This window comes from Pantherophis guttatus, chromosome 3 (assembly GCF_059756535.1).
Source record: "Pantherophis guttatus breed Tessera chromosome 3, ASM5975653v1, whole genome shotgun sequence".
NCBI lineage: Eukaryota > Metazoa > Chordata > Lepidosauria > Squamata > Colubridae > Pantherophis > Pantherophis guttatus.
In genome coordinates, this window is record NC_142065.1 from 205,434,725 (window position 1) to 205,450,374 (window position 15,650).

Here is a 15,650-nt window from a genome sequence, read left to right on the forward strand (position 1 = left end):
TTAACAACAGAATAATCAGAGAAGCCATCGAGATAGAAAAACGTCCACACAGCATGAATAAACGAGATGATACCTCCCGCTTACCAGCCATTTGGAAACCCGCCCTTATTGACAAACAAGTCCCTAACACAAAGAATGACACCAGACCCACACTCACGAGAGCCACACAGGATGTAGCCACCACACATCCACGCAGAAAGCAGACTCGAACCCACACTGATAATGAGGCACGACCACGGACCAGAAGCCAGACCACAGCGGCATCATTAGCCACCTTAAACCCCTCCGATCCATACATGAAGCAGACTGACACCCACCATGAAGAGATAGCACGGCCACGAACGCGAAGTCAAACAACAGCAACACAGCTCACCAGCTCAAATCCCCCTGCTACTCAGACTGACCCGAGCACAACCAAGCCCCCACCTAAACAGAACACACACCCAGCCAATCAAAGCACAGTCAACCCCCCATCCAATCAGAGCACAGCCAAACCCCCAACCAATCAGAACACACCTCTGCCCAATCAGAACACAGCCAAGCTCCCACCCAATCAGCTCACACCCCCACTGGCAGTTAAAAGGAAGAAACAGCTGCGATCACACACATTGCTCCTAGAAGCATGAAGCCGAGAACACCAGCCTGAAGATGACGAATGAGACTTCGTCGAAACGTTGCCAAGAAACCTCCAATTTTACGCGGGAGAAAACCCAAATAACTAAAGACCTACATATATATATATATATATATATATATATATATATATATATATATATATATATTCATATCTATCTATCATCTATCATTATGTATGTATGTATCTCTCTCTATATATATCATCTATCTATTCATATCTATCTATCTATTCTATCTATCTGTCATCTATCATTATCTCTCTCTCTCTCTCTCTCTTATCTATCTATCTAGCATCTTCTCTCTCTCTCATCTATCTATCATCTATCTATCATCTATTCATATCTATCTTCTATCATCTATCTATCTATCTATTCATATCTATCTATCATCTATCATTATGTATCTCTCTCTCTCTCTATCATCTATCTATTCATATCTATCTATCTATTCTATCTATCTGTCATCTATCTATCATCTCTCTCTCTCTCATCTATCTAATTTATATAGCTGCCCATCTCTGGGTGGGGTACAAGAAAATAATCAGTTTAAAAAAATCTAAAACCACTATCTAAAATAACTATTTAAACAAAAATATAAGTAAGATCAAGGGAGAACGACAGCATCCTACACACGATGTATATGCATTTCTCTTTATTGGAGTGGACAAGTTGCTATAAAATATCAGACGGTTGCAATTTCGCAGAGGACTTAAGAATTTAGGGGCTGATGCTTCTATTGCTGCATTAAATATTCTGCTTATATTTGAGGTTATAAGATTTACATGGAATGTTTCATTTCTTCAGACAGTCTTTGGTTTATGACCATTTGTTTAATGACCATTCGAAGTTATGGCAGCACTGAAAAAAGTGACAATCAGTCATCACAATTGTGATGGTTGCAGCCTTCCCCACTGTCACACGATCAAAATTCAAAATGCTTGGCCACCAGCATATATTTACCACATCTCTATTAAGAATTCTACTTACACAGAAATGTTTTATGTATTTACCTCTAAGGCAGGGGTGAAATGCTCCCGGTTCGGACCGGATCGCTGGATCCGGTAGCGATGGAGGCGGGTGGTTCGGAGAACCGGTAGCAAAAATCCCTGCCCCTCCCCCCATTACCCAGCTGAGCCGCACAATCATCAAAGGCTTTTTTGTATTATTTTTAAAAGCATTTTTTCTACAACCTCTTTGGCCGAAAAAAATGCTTTTAAAAGTATTTATTTATTTATTTATTTATTTATTTATTTATTTATTTATTTATTTATTTATTTATTTATTTATTTATTTATTTATTTATTTATTTATTGGATTTGTATGCCACCCTTCTCCCGAAGGACTCAGGGTGGCTCACAACAATAAGAAACAGAGAATACAAAAGTTAAAAGACAAATTAAAACAGAACATCCAATAAATAGGTGGGAATACAAATTCAAATTTAAGATTTAAGAATTTAAAAAGCTACAAAATCAGTTTAGATTTTGGAGTCAGGTCTTCAAGGCCCGGCGGAGGCTGGGGATTATCCGGAGCTCCAGGGGTAAAAGTAAAAAAAAAAAAAAAAGCCCCTGATGATCAGCTGGGATCATCAGAGGCTTTTAAAAGCATTTTTTCTACAACCTCTTCGGCCGAAGAAGTTATAGAAAAAATGTTTTTAAAAGGAAAAAAGGCCTCTGCCGATCAGGCAAGTCAGCTGGTGGTTGTAGAAAAAATGCTTTTAAAAGTAAAAAAAAAAAAAAAAGTTGGCCACGCCCACTCATATTACCCCCACCACCAAGCCACGCCCACAGAACCGGTAGTAACAAATTTTACATTTCACCACTGCTCTAAGGCATTCCCAGGTCATGTGATCACCATTCCCAACCTTTCCAGGGGGCTTCTGACAAGCAAAGTCAATGGGTAAAAACGGATTTGCTTAGTGACCGTGATTCACTTAACACACGGTAAAAAAAAAAAAAGCCTCTGAGGATCGCGCGGCTCAGCTGGGATCGTCAGAGCCTTTTAAAAGCATTTTTTAACAATCTCTTTGGCCGAAGAAGTTGTACAAAAAAATGCTTTTAAAAGCCTCTGACGATCCCAGCTGAGTTGCCTGATCATCGGGGGCTTTTTTTTTCTTTTAAACCCCCCCCAAAAAGCTTTTAAAAGTAAAAAAAAAAGTTGGCCATGCCCACCCAGTCACCCCTCCCCCCTCCATCAAGCCATGCCCACAGAACCAGTAGTAACAAATTTTACATTTCCCCACTGACCGCAAAGCTTTGTTTTTCAAATGTTTGTATTTGCATTTATGGGTATTTATCTTGCCCGGGTTATTCTGAACATAACCTGATTTGTAATTTAAAAGTGCCGTTGCATGAAAGCACTTATCCTTATTTTACATTTTTAATAATTGCTTTGATCACTGCTTTCTTTGGCGAGGTGTTTAATTGCACCCACACAATAAGATTTCCTGCTGGAGGAAGAATTTGCTTAGGAAATGCAGAGCCTGTTATTGTTTTCAGCCATTATTCAAGGAGCTGTCCTCCTTGAATAACAGCATTGTTCTGATTCTGCCCCATTCCTCCCAAATTGTCACCTGACCTTTAGTACGTAGTCCCACCCTCAAAACCCAGTGGAGTTACTTGTTATTTTGCTATGTTCCAAACTCTAATTCTGGGATCTCGAGATGTTTGTTTTTATTTTTCTGGATGAGGATGGACTTCTCCAAGTCTTCTTCCCATGCCTCTGTAGGGTCAAGCAGCTTTCTTGAAAATATAACACAGGTACAGTAGTGGCCAAAATTGTGGAAACTGTTAAATCGTGGGCGATTGAAGGAAGACTCGAAACAATGTAACTGTAACTCTTTTATTTAACTCCAGAAACAGCAATGGCAATTCAAACCCCGGGCAACCCTTTATATAGGAAGGGGCTGTCCCTGGCTGCAACCACTGATGTGCCTTCTAATTTCCCGCTCTCAGGACTAATTCCTGATTGGCTCATTTGAACTGTACTTGATATCTAACACTCCTCCCCCCTAGTTCAGTGTCCGCCCATCCGGGGTCTCTATGCTACGTAGTCGCGTAAGTAGGCGGGTCGCTTGGAGGTTCGACTGGACCTGCGCAGTTCAGTCGTTCTGGTGCCTTCGGGTTGAGAGGTTGAGGTCCGCTGCTCCCTCTGTGTGGGCTCCGGAACTCTCTCGAACTCGGTCTCCGGCGTGGATTCGCCTCCTTCTCCCACTTTACTTGGCTGTCCCCGCCGGCTCCTTTCGGCGCCTGTTGCCTCCTCCGTGGACTCAGGTACGTGCTCGCTGTTATCTTCTTCCGGGCTGGTGTTAGGCGTGTCCAGAACTGGCGTTTGTGTATTGGCCCACTCTGGTACCGCTTGCGTGTCTTTTCCTTCCCCCTGGTTGTTGTGCTGGGTTTCCCTCTCGACTCTCGTTAATCTTCCCCTGAGCTGGTCGATGTGCCTTTTCCAGTGCTGGCCGTCTGTTGTCTGGATCCGGTAGGACAGGGGCCCCGTCACCTGGGTTATTGTTGCTGGTACCCAGAGTGGGTTTCCGCTCAGGTTTTTTGCGTAGACTCTGTCCCCTGGCTGGAACTCCCGGATTCTGCTCGTGGAGTCGGTTGGCTTCTCTGTGCTGTACTGCGGGTGCAGTCTGTCCAGAGGGGATCTCAGCTTACGGCCCATTAATAATTCTGCTGGGCTTTGGTGGGTCGTGGCGCTTGGTGTAATGTGCTGGATGGCTAATAGTTTATCTAATTTGGCCTGAATGTCCCCTGGGCCTAATCTCATAAGCATCTCCTTTGTAGATCTCACCATCCGTTCCGCCAAACCGTTCGTCGAAGGTTTTTTGGGGGCTGATAAGGCGTGCCTTATTCCTTGGTCAGCGAGGAACATCTCGAAGGTGTTTGTTGTGAACGGCGGCCCGTTGTTGGAGACTATGAGGTCGGGAATCCCATGTGTGGCGAATAGGCGTCTCAATACTTTAATCACTGCGTCTGCTGTGGTCGTCGACATGAGCACTACTTCGAGCCACTTTGAATATGCGTCCACGATGACTAGGAACGTATTCCCTTTGCACGGCCCTGCGAAGTCGATGTGCAATCTGGCCCATGGTGTTCCCGGGTTTTCCCAGTCGTGGACGGGGGCTGAGTTTGGTGCCGCCCTCGACTCTTGGCAGTTTGCGCAGGAGGACACCCACGTCTCGATTTCCTTGTCCATCCCGGGCCACCACACGTAGCTTCTGGCCAGGGCTTTCATCCTCACGATCCCCGGGTGCCCGTCGTGGAGTAATCTGAGTGTCTGTTGTCTTAGTGTGTTTGGAACAATGACTCTATCCCCCCACAACACGCACCCCCTTAGTCCTGACAGTTCATTTTGCCTCCGTTTGTATGGCAGGAACTCTGTGCTTATGTCTTTTTCCTCTGGCCACCCCTTCCAGATCCAATTTAAAATTCGCGCCAGTATTTTGTCCTTTGCGGTGGCCCTCGCGATGTCGGCTGCAGAAATTCGGGCTTCCTCCATCGTCTCGATTAGCAGCGTGGTCATCGCTGGCGCTGGATCCTCCCCCGTTTCTGGAAGTGGGCACCTGCTGAGGGCGTCTGCATGGTCGATTGATTTTCCCGGGTGGTGGAGCAGTGTGTAGTTGTAGGCTGCCAGAAACTCCACCCATCTTAGCATTCTGGGTGACAAAACGGGGGGTGTTGGTTTGTCCCCTGCTATGATGCCTAACAATGGCTTGTGGTCGGTTATTAGTTCAAAACTCCGACCGTAGAGATACTCATGGAACCTTTTTATTCCGGCTACTGCGGCTAACGCCTCTTTGTCCAATTGGCTATAGTTCCGTTCGGGTTTTGACAAAGTCCGGGAGAAAAATGCAATGGGGGCCTCTGTTCCGTTAGGCATCTTGTGGCTCAATACAGCTCCGATGCCGAAGGGGGATGCATCGCAAGTTAGTCTTATGGGTAATGTCCCGCTGTATTGCACTAAAACTCTGTCTGACGTTAAAAGGTTCTTTATGTCTTCGAACGCTTTCCTCTCTCGCTCCCCCCATTTCCATTCTGCCTTCCTGTCCAGTAGCCGGTGGAGTGGTTCAGCAGTGGTAGCTTTCTGCGGTAGGAAGATATTATAAAAGTTAAGCAACCCCAAAAATGCCTGCAGTTCGGTTTTATTTTTGGGGGGGGTGCTTCCTTGATCGCTCTCAGCTTCCCGGGGGTGGGTCTAATTCCCGACTCATCTATCAAGTATCCCAGGAACTCGACCTGAGTCTCTGCTAGTTGGCACTTGTCCCTTTTAACTTTGAGTCCCACTTTCTGGAACCTTGTCAGCACCTCCCTCAGTCGCTGCTTCAATTGAGTTGTGTCCCTTGCTGATATTAATACATCATCGAAATATGGGACGACTCCCTCGATTCCCTGTAGGAGTCGTTCCATCAGGCTTTGGAAAAGCCCGGGCGCTACACTCACCCCAAATTGCAGTCTCTTACATTTGAATGCGCCCCTGTGTGTAACGATGGTTTGTGCTTCCGCAGTGGCTTCATCTACGGGCAGCTGCTGGTATGCTTGTGCTAAATCCAATTTTGCGAAGATTCTTCCCCTCCCCAAGGAATGCAAGAGGTGTTGGACTACTGGTACAGGGTATGCGCTTTGTTGGAGCGCCTTATTTAATGTACTTTTATAGTCTCCGCACAAGCGTACTGACCCGTCCGGTTTAATCGGTGTCACGATGGGGGTTTCCCATCTCGCATGGTCTATTGGCTCTAACACTCCCTGCGCGACCAGTTTATCTAATTGTTCGTCTATTTTTGGCCGTAGCGCAAAAGGGACTCTCCGGGGTTTGATTCGGATTGGGGCTACCTGGGGGTCTAAATTGAATGAGATTGGGGACCCTTTGTACTTGCCTAGTTCGTTGTTAAAGACCTCTGCGAACTCCCTCATCAGGTCCTCCTCCCAGGTGTCGTTTCCGATGTGATCGACGCCGGTGATGGCTAGCCCCAATGGCTCGAACCACTCCATGCCCAGCAGGCTGGGCCGGTCTCTGTCCACAATCGTGAGGGGTAGCGTGGCTTTGAATGTCTTGTAGGCTACGTTGAACTTGCCAATGCCTACCACAGGAATTCGGTTCCCTTGGTAGTCGATGAGGGTGAGGCGCTGTCGTTTGAGGTCGCGGGCTGTGATGTGTGGCAGGAGCTTCTTGATTGTTCTCCAGGATACCATCGATAGGCTGGATCCCGAGTCCACCTCCATTCTGCAGGGTCTCCCCTCGATCAAGACTGTTGCCGCCATCTTATTTGCCCTTCCCGCGCTGGCATGGCCGATCACGATGGTTTGATGGGTCTCGCCTCGATCCGCCCGATGGTCATCGTTTCTTTGTCCTCGCCCAAACGGTTGTCTCTTCCCACTTGTCTGGAATTTTCTGTTGTTTGTTGGCGATCGGGGGGGTCTGGTCTTCCTTGAGGCTGGCTGGGATGCCCTGCAGACCCTCGCTATGTGCCCTTTCTTTTCGCATCTTTGGCAGATAGCGTCCCGAAATCTGCATTCGGCTCTCGGGTGGTTCCCTTCGCATCCCGAGCACCAGGCCTCTCTCTTCCCCTGTTGTCTCTCCTTGCGATCGGCTCGGAGGTGATGGACTTCATCTTCCTCGTCCTCTTCCTCCGAACCCGATTCCACTCTTTCATAGTGCATGGCCGCCTCCTCCTTTACGGGCGGCCCGCTTTTCATTTTCTTCATAGCCGCCGCCGATTTCTGGGAAGCTTTGGTTGCGGATGCTTCTTCCAAGGCCTCCTTGAATGTAATTTGAGGCCGGGCCAGCAACCTACTCTGTAACGTGAGGTCCCTCAGTCCCAGTACTAGACGGTCCCTCATGGCCTCTTCTAGATTCAGGAAATCGCATGCAGCAGCTATTTCCCGCAAGGTCGCCACGAACGCACTGATTGTCTCTCCCTCTCTTTGGTCCCTCCGATAAAACTCATGCCTTCTTACCAGGGATGATGCTTGCGGTGCGTAGTGTGCCTTGAGTATTTCTTGCAACGTTGTCCAGGTCATGGTCTTCAGATCGGCTGGGGCGGCAAGCGCTTTTGCCATTTTAAAAACTGCCGGGCCGCAATGGGTGAGGAAAAGGGCCCTCTTCCTCTGCTCTGATAAGCTCAGCAGATCGTTCGCCTCCATGAACATATAGAATCGCTCCATGTAAGCTTCCCAATCTTCCCCGGTTGGGTTGAATGGAGCGGGCGGTGTGATTGCAGACATCACGATAGCCGATGATCTGACCGGTGTTTCGGTGGATCGGATGGGTGGCTGATGATTGCTTGGAGATTGATGTGCAGTCCTGTTCCTTCAGATCCCACCTTCGTCGCCAATGTTAAATCGTGGGCGATTGAAGGAAGACTCGAAACAATGTAACTGTAACTCTTTTATTTAACTCCAGAAACAGCAATGGCAATTCAAACCCCGGGCAACCCTTTATATAGGAAGGGGCTGTCCCCGGCTGCAACCACTGACGTGCCTTCTAATTTCCCGCTCTCAGGACTAATTCCTGATTGGCTCATTTGAACTGTACTTGATATCTAACAGAAACCTTTTGGGGAAAGTGTATTTTCTAAAACACCACTTTATTTTGGCGTAGTGCCATAAAATTATATATCAATGGAAAGATATTTTAATCAAGAATGTAATGCAATAACTTTTACGAAGGATTTGCTATTAGAATAGCAGTTACAGGATAAAGAAGGAAAGTGAAACACGTAGAAAACACGAGATATACAAAAATTATCACCATAGGGAAAAAATGAGATATACCAAAATTATCACCATATCTGTTAATACTTAGTTGGGTAATCTTTAGCATGAATCACAGCCTTACAACATCTTCCCATAGAGTGAACCAAATCTTTTAGTTCTGAAGCTGTTATAACGTGAAACCAAGATTGAAGGATTGCTTCTCTTAACTGGGGTTTATTGCTGGGTCACTTCTGACTAATAAGTTTCTTTAGTCAGCTCCATAGATTTCCAATTGGGTGAAGGTCTGGGCTATTCCCAGGCCATTCCAGCAATAGAATATAATTATCTTGAAACTCCAAAAAAAAAAAAAAAAAAAAAAAAGTGGTATTATTATCCATCAGACCTCAAAAATACACTTTTCCCAAAAGGTTTCCACACTACTGTAGATATCATAATTCATCTGGATTCCATTCTGAATTGAACTGCGTAAAGCAACTAAGGTAAAGATGAAGGTTTCTTCCGTCCAGTCATTTCCGACTCTAGGAGGCAGTGCTTATCTCCGTTTCTTAGCCAAGGGAGCCAGTGTTTGTCTGAAGACACTTCTGTGGTCATGTGGCCAAGATGATTATACACAGAGGCACACAGAACGCTGTTACCTTCCCACAGAACTGGTACCTGTTTATCTACTCACATTTGCATGCTTCGAACTGCTAGGTTGGCAGGAGCTGGAGCGAGTAACGGGAGCTCACCCAGTCATAGGATGGTTGGGTCTCGAACCTGAGCTGTTAGTTTTTCAGTTGACAAGCTCAGCGTCTTTAACCACTGAGCCATCCGCATCCCTGCATAAAGCAACTGTGAAGAAGCGAATTCCATGCAGAGGAATTCACCATGTGCAAAAAATGTGCTCCAAATGCAGATTATGTGACTTTAAGGTCTGGTAGGTATTTTTTTAACAGCAGAAATGCAAACTATAGACAGTAATATAAGGGATAACGAGAGCTGCCTCACTTTAGGCTGATCTTTTCTATTGCCCCACACTAGCCTCCCAATTATTATTTTTAATTCTTTTTTTCTAATTTTAATTAAATTAAATTAATTAAATTTTTAACCCATTTTTGAAAATGAGGTGGGACAACTATTAACTAAATAATTAAATGGTGATCAACTGAGAAAGTCCCTGGGATGGATGAAATTTCAAGGACGCAGATACAGATTGGACATTAGGAAGAACCTCTTGATAGGAAGAGTGGTCCTTCACTGGAGGTTTTCAGACTGAATGGTCCTCCTATGGGGATGGGGCATATACAGGGGGTTGGATTTGATGACCTTTGGGGTCCTTTCGAATGATGTGATTCTAAGATTTTATGGCCAGCCATCCCTTTGAAGTTGGCAGGATAAGAACTACTTGGCTTTCCGGAATGATCTTTAATTCTGGTAAGGATGTGGAGCAATCTTGAAAGCCTGCCAAAGCAATTCTTCAGATCAACTTATACTTAGTGTAATTAAGGCAGACTTCTTCTCAGGCTCCTTTCCACTTGTTCTTTCTCTCTCCCCTGGACTAAGGAATCTTTCCAGACAAAGCAGAGTTTGCAATAATCCACTGAAATAATAACCTTATCTGAGATAGGTTTGGAAACATTATAGACACATTCAGTTCTGAAAATGTATTTCGTAGAAGGGAGCCATTTCACACTGCTATTGCTATTTCTTCAATTTAATACCTGGCCAGTTGTTCTGTGTGCTGATTTTTTTTCTTTATTTTTTTTAAAAGAAAAATGAAGAGTGTAGCCTGTACGTGACGATACCCCAGCAGAGCCTAATATGTGTGCTTCGACGTTGTGAGTCAGTTTGTCAGGTGTCTGAAACATCGTATCATGGAGATTTTTTAGTTGTGTTGTTTTTTTTTTTAGAGTGAAATCTTCTTTGATGCTGATTTTATTATATGGTTATTGTGGGTAGTGTTTCCCCCCAGAGTTACTTAAGATTGGCAGTGCTATAAATTTTCTAACCAAGGAAGCAAAATAATTCTTGTAGGCACTTACTAAAGATGACATCAATTTATGTACATATATAGTTTAGTCCTTTCTTTCATAATTCAAGAGAAGGTACAGAGTAGGTTTTCAATCTTAGTCACATCTGTGTCCCAAGCTGCATCACTAATAATAATAATAATAATAATAATAATAATAATAATAATAATAATAATAATGATGATGATGATGATGTTTTTTCCTTATAAAACAACAGAAACAAAGACAGAATATAAGGAAAAACTGCTGGATAACAGATTAAATAGATGGAAAACCAAAGCTTTGCATGGACAGCACTTGAAAAACACTGAAGGAAAATGTGATGACAACTTTACATGGGCATGGCTTAAGATGGGAACCATCAAGAAAGAAACAGAAGGTTTAATACTCACTGCTCAAGAACAAGCACTACAAACTAATGCCATGAAAGCAAAGATACAAAAATCCACCGACATTCCAAACTGCCGACTTTGCAACAACAAAGTTGAAACTGTTTCACATTTAATATGTGAATGCAGCAAAATCGCACAAACTGATTACAAAGCTAGACATGACTGAGTTGCTAAATCAATCCACTGGTCATTATGTAAAAAATATGACTTTCCTGTATCCAAAATGTCACAGGAACATAAAGTGGAAAAAGTTATAGAAAATGAGAAGGTGAAGATCTTGTGGGACTTTCGAATACAGACGGATCATCACTTGGAACACAACATGCCAGATATCACAATTGTCGAAAACCGAAACATACAATTTACTAACATTGCAGTACCAGGAGATGCCAGAGTCGAAGAAAAAGAACTGGAAAATATTTCATTTCATTTCATTTCATTTATTAGATTTCTATACCGCCCTACTCCCGAAGGACTCAGGGCGGTGCACAGCCAAACAATAAAAACACATACAATACAAAATTTAAAAAATAGAATAAAATCAAATTAAATAATTTTGGCCCCGACAAATTTAAAATCCCAAACTTTTAAAACCAATTTAAAATTGAATATATAAATACTAAAAGATGTTTAAAATTTTAAAAATCTTTTATAAAAGAGGGGGAAAATTAGGCCAGGCCGGCCTGGTGAAATAGTAAGGTCTTTAAGGCGCGGCGGAAGGTGCGCAGATCCGGGATCCTCCGTATCTCTGGGGGGAGCTCGTTCCAGATAGTAGGTGCCCCCACAGAGAAGGCTCTCCCCCTGGGGGCCGCCAGTCAGCATTGTTTGGCTGACGGCACCCAGAGGAGCCCCTCTCTATGGGAGCGTACCGGCCGGTGGGAGGCTATTGGTGGTAGTAGGCGGTCCCGCAAGTACCCGGGTCCTAAGCCATGGAGCGCTTTAAAGGTGGTAACCAAAACCTTGAAGCGCACCCGGAAGACCACCGGGAGCCAGTGCAGCTCGCGCAGGAGAGGTGTTACATGGGAACGCCATGTTGCTCCCATTACCACCCGCGCGGCCGCACTCTGCGCCAGTTGGAGCCTCCGGGTGCTCCTCAAGGGGAGCCCCATGTAGAGAGTGTTGCAATAGTCCAGGCGGGAGGTGACAAGGGCAAATATCATGAAATATCGTGACCTGGCCATTGAAACTACACGATTATGGATGAAACATGTAACAAGGGGAGCCCCATTGTCATCGGGGCACTTGGTACCATGTCCAAGAATTTTATAAGATACATCAACAAATTGCAGCTTCCTGCAATAATACCAGTGGAACTGGAAAAAACTGTGCTACTTGGAACATTGTACATTTTAAGAAGGTACTTGGTTGATACCTAGGACGTTGGCAGCAACCCGTATCAACCATTAGCACCAGTCAATGGTATTTGTGATGCATTTTTGAATGTTCAGTTGAGTGAGTTTCATGTTTAATGAATAAAGTAAATAATAATAATAATAATGGCAAGGACAATCAATTATTATGTTGTATTTTGTCCAGTTGTGTCACAAAACAGACCCTAAGTTTGTTCTAAGTGTGTTTGTAGAAGAGCAGGAAGAGCTGGAGATGGAGTTACACATATCATCAGCTTAGATGTTGTCACAAACAATCCAAGCCCAACTCCTCTTGAATTCTCTTGACCCTTATCTGGCACCTATTTAAATATTGAACTTTAGCTGACTAGATTCTTGTGTAGAAGTGTTGTGACCTAGGCTTCCTGAGTCAGTAAAACACACGAGTAGTCCCCAAAACCTGTTTTATTTTAACAGCTGTGAATTCTGTTCATTCACAGATGAGTCCCAAATAGTTGTAAAGAGTCCTTCGGGATAAGGCTGATAATCACCCACCTTTACCTCCCTTGACACGCTGCCAAAGACCTAATTGGCAAAGCCACATGGAGCCCAGAATCAAACAGAGCTTCAGACTTTAAACTGCACAGAATTAACAACGTTGTTTCCTGCAAAGGCCCACATGCCTTTGCTCCTTTTTAAAGTCTTATGGGAGGGGCCAATCATCTCCAAGCCCTACTCCCAAGTCGTCCCTTTTGTTTTAACTGTTCTTGCCTTCTGGCAGCTCTGCGCATGTGTGCACTGGGAACAGGCTCCCCCTGTTCCTCTGCCTCACTGAGGTCTGACTCTGGAGGCTCCGGAGGCAGCACATACCTCCCAGATGGCCTTTTCTCTGCCTCCGATGCAGAACCCTTGTCCGAGCCTTCCCCAGACTCCAGGACTGGCCCATGTTTCTCCCCAGCCGACTCATTTTTATGTGGCAGAGGCAGAGATGGAATTCAGCCGGTTCAGACAGGTTCACCTGAACCGTTAGCGGAGATCGCGGGTGCCCTGGCGCTATGCCATCTTATTTAGCCACATTTTTGAGGCTGGGTCCATGTGTGGAAGGTGCACATGTGAGAAAGCACATTCACAGAAGGCCGGACACATGTGAAGAAGATGCACACATGTGCAAAATGAGTGTGCGCACATGTGGTGAACCAGTGGTAACAATATGTGAAACCCAGCTCTGGGGACAGGGTTCCTCAAAATGTGTACTGGGAAGATATGTTCAGTCCATAGCATCATGGATCAGAGTTCAGACAACTCAAGTTGCAACAGAATGTATGTACCGTCAACCTCAGGAGACGAAGAGCCAAGAATTACCTGATGCTGGCCAAACACAGATATCACCTGAACAGCTGCAGCAGTCAGAGGAAGGTGATGTCAGGCCTCCCAGTCCCTCCGAGCACACTGGTGAGCAGAGCAAAAAAGCAGAGCAAGACATTCTATGAGGCTACTTGCCAAACAAGAGAATAATATATGTTTATTTATTTAAAACATGTATATAGCTGCCTCTCTTATAACAAGCTCTGGGTGGCTTCCAATCCATCCCTTGATTAAAAGGGTTGAACAATATATTTGATATTTTCATATAATAAATACTTGATTACCGTATTTTTTGGAGTATAAGACGCACCTTTTTCCCCCTAAAAGAGGATGGAGCCTTGGTAGTACAGTGGTTTAATGCACCCTGTTATTAACACAGCTGCCTGCAATTTCTGCAGGTTCGAATCTTACCAGGTTGACTCAGCCTTCCATCCTTTCTAAGGTAGGTTAAATGAGGACCCAGTTTGTGGGGGCAATAAGCTGACTTTGTATAAATATACAAAAGTATGAAGGCTATTGCTTAACACATTGTAAGCCGCCCTGAGTCTCCGGAGAAGGGCGGCATATAAATCAAATTAAAAAAAAATGGAAATTTGGGTGTCTCTTATACTCCGAGTGTAGCTTTTTGAAAGCTTTTATTGAACCCTAATGAGGCGCTAGCGAGTGAAGTGATCTCATGCTTTGCTCCAACTCTCAGGTGTTCTTTAGAAGATTTTTTTCAGCCCTAACTAAGCGCTAGCCAAGTGAATCGATCTCCCCGTGCTTTGCCTGCTTTTCTCATTGCTGCTTCCTCTCAGCTGTGCCTTAGAAGGTGTTTTTTTTATCTCCAACGAGGGGATAAAAAACCAGCAAACTAATGTGCTGAAACTGACCAGACTAAGGATGCTAGCCAGATGAATACCTGATAGGCAGATTTTTTTTCCCGTATTTTCCTCCCCAAAAACTAAGCTGCGTCTTACACTCCAGTGCGTCTTATACTCTGAAAAATACGGTAATATCGAACCCAAACTTGACAAGTAGCTCCACCATCTATGATTCCTAGTGGCTACCTTCACTCCAGTGCTTTGAAACTATCGCAAACCCATTTCATCTTCTTTGCTCCGGCTAAGCAAAAAAAAAAAAAAAGCAAAAGCAATTAATGCTTCCACACATCTGGCAGGCTTAAACCCTGAACGATAAGATACTTGTTAGTGATTTAGTGAAGATGCAGTACGTGACACGGTGAGTTTTCAAAAAGGCAGGAAGCAGAAACAAGCAAACAAACAAACCAATTTTCACACCCCTTTTCTGCCTTTTGGGTGTGGAAAAATAATCCGAACGCAAAATGTAGACGTGGAAGCCACAGATAACTCTCATTAGTGCAGCTATAACTACTCCAATACTGAATTGGTAAGGACAGGCCTCGTTATTTACAGCCGCCTGGAAATACAGGGATTATTGAAATGTTAATCTTCGCTGGATATTATTTTTAACCACCTGCCTCAATCCTGTTCTTAGGAGCTCGCCAGCAAACCTTCTTAGAGGGCCCATCTTTGCGAATCCACTCACCCTGGGTTAAGAGTTCAGCGGGCTCTAATTACATCCTGCTGAAAGGCAAAACTAGCCGTTGTCTACCATCCAGATGTTTTTATTTTTTCATTTTAAAAAATCTTTGCATCTGTTGCCCTGGAAAGGAAAAATTAAAAAACACGATTGCATTGCCAGGGTTTTAGGGGAAATAAAATGTTTGTTTGGGGCATTGCAGGGGTGAAATGCTACCAGTTTGCTCCGGTTCGAGGCAAACTGGTAGCAGCGGTGGTGTGTGGTTCAGTGAACTGGTAGCGGCGGCAGTGCAACGCTTCGCCCACCCACCCGGACATTGTTAATTCCTGGTTTTAATCAGGAAGTAACCTGTTTTGGTCCTCTGTGCATGCAAGGTCTAAAATTGGATGTGAAGATGGCGCATGCACTTCTGAACCAGTAGGAAGGTAAATAGATTTCACCCCTGGGGCATTGCTTAGGTACTGGTGGGTCACAAATGAAACATTAGGGGCAGAAATAAATATAAAACTGGTTTCCTGCATTCTGAACAGCAAGGGGGGAAAAAATATCAGCAAAGAAATTGCCTGTTATTCTGCTTCTCATTTAGAAAGGCTGTGCTTCCTATTTACAGAAACCAGACTTCAATTTGAGAGGCTGGCCAGCTTGTTAAAAGGACAGTGGCATT

The 15,650-nt window shown here is 44.5% G+C and overlaps 1 long non-coding RNA gene across 1 annotated transcript in view; it reads right to left on the minus strand.

Moving 5' to 3' along the window:
* Window positions 1-15,650, minus strand: part of LOC132709030 (uncharacterized) — a 66,680-nt gene that overhangs the window by 37,507 nt on the left and 13,523 nt on the right. Inside the window, exon 3 of the long non-coding RNA XR_009620091.2 lies at window positions 13,442-13,528. This is a non-coding gene — a long non-coding RNA (uncharacterized LOC132709030). The remainder of the gene's footprint in view (window positions 1-13,441; window positions 13,529-15,650) is intronic.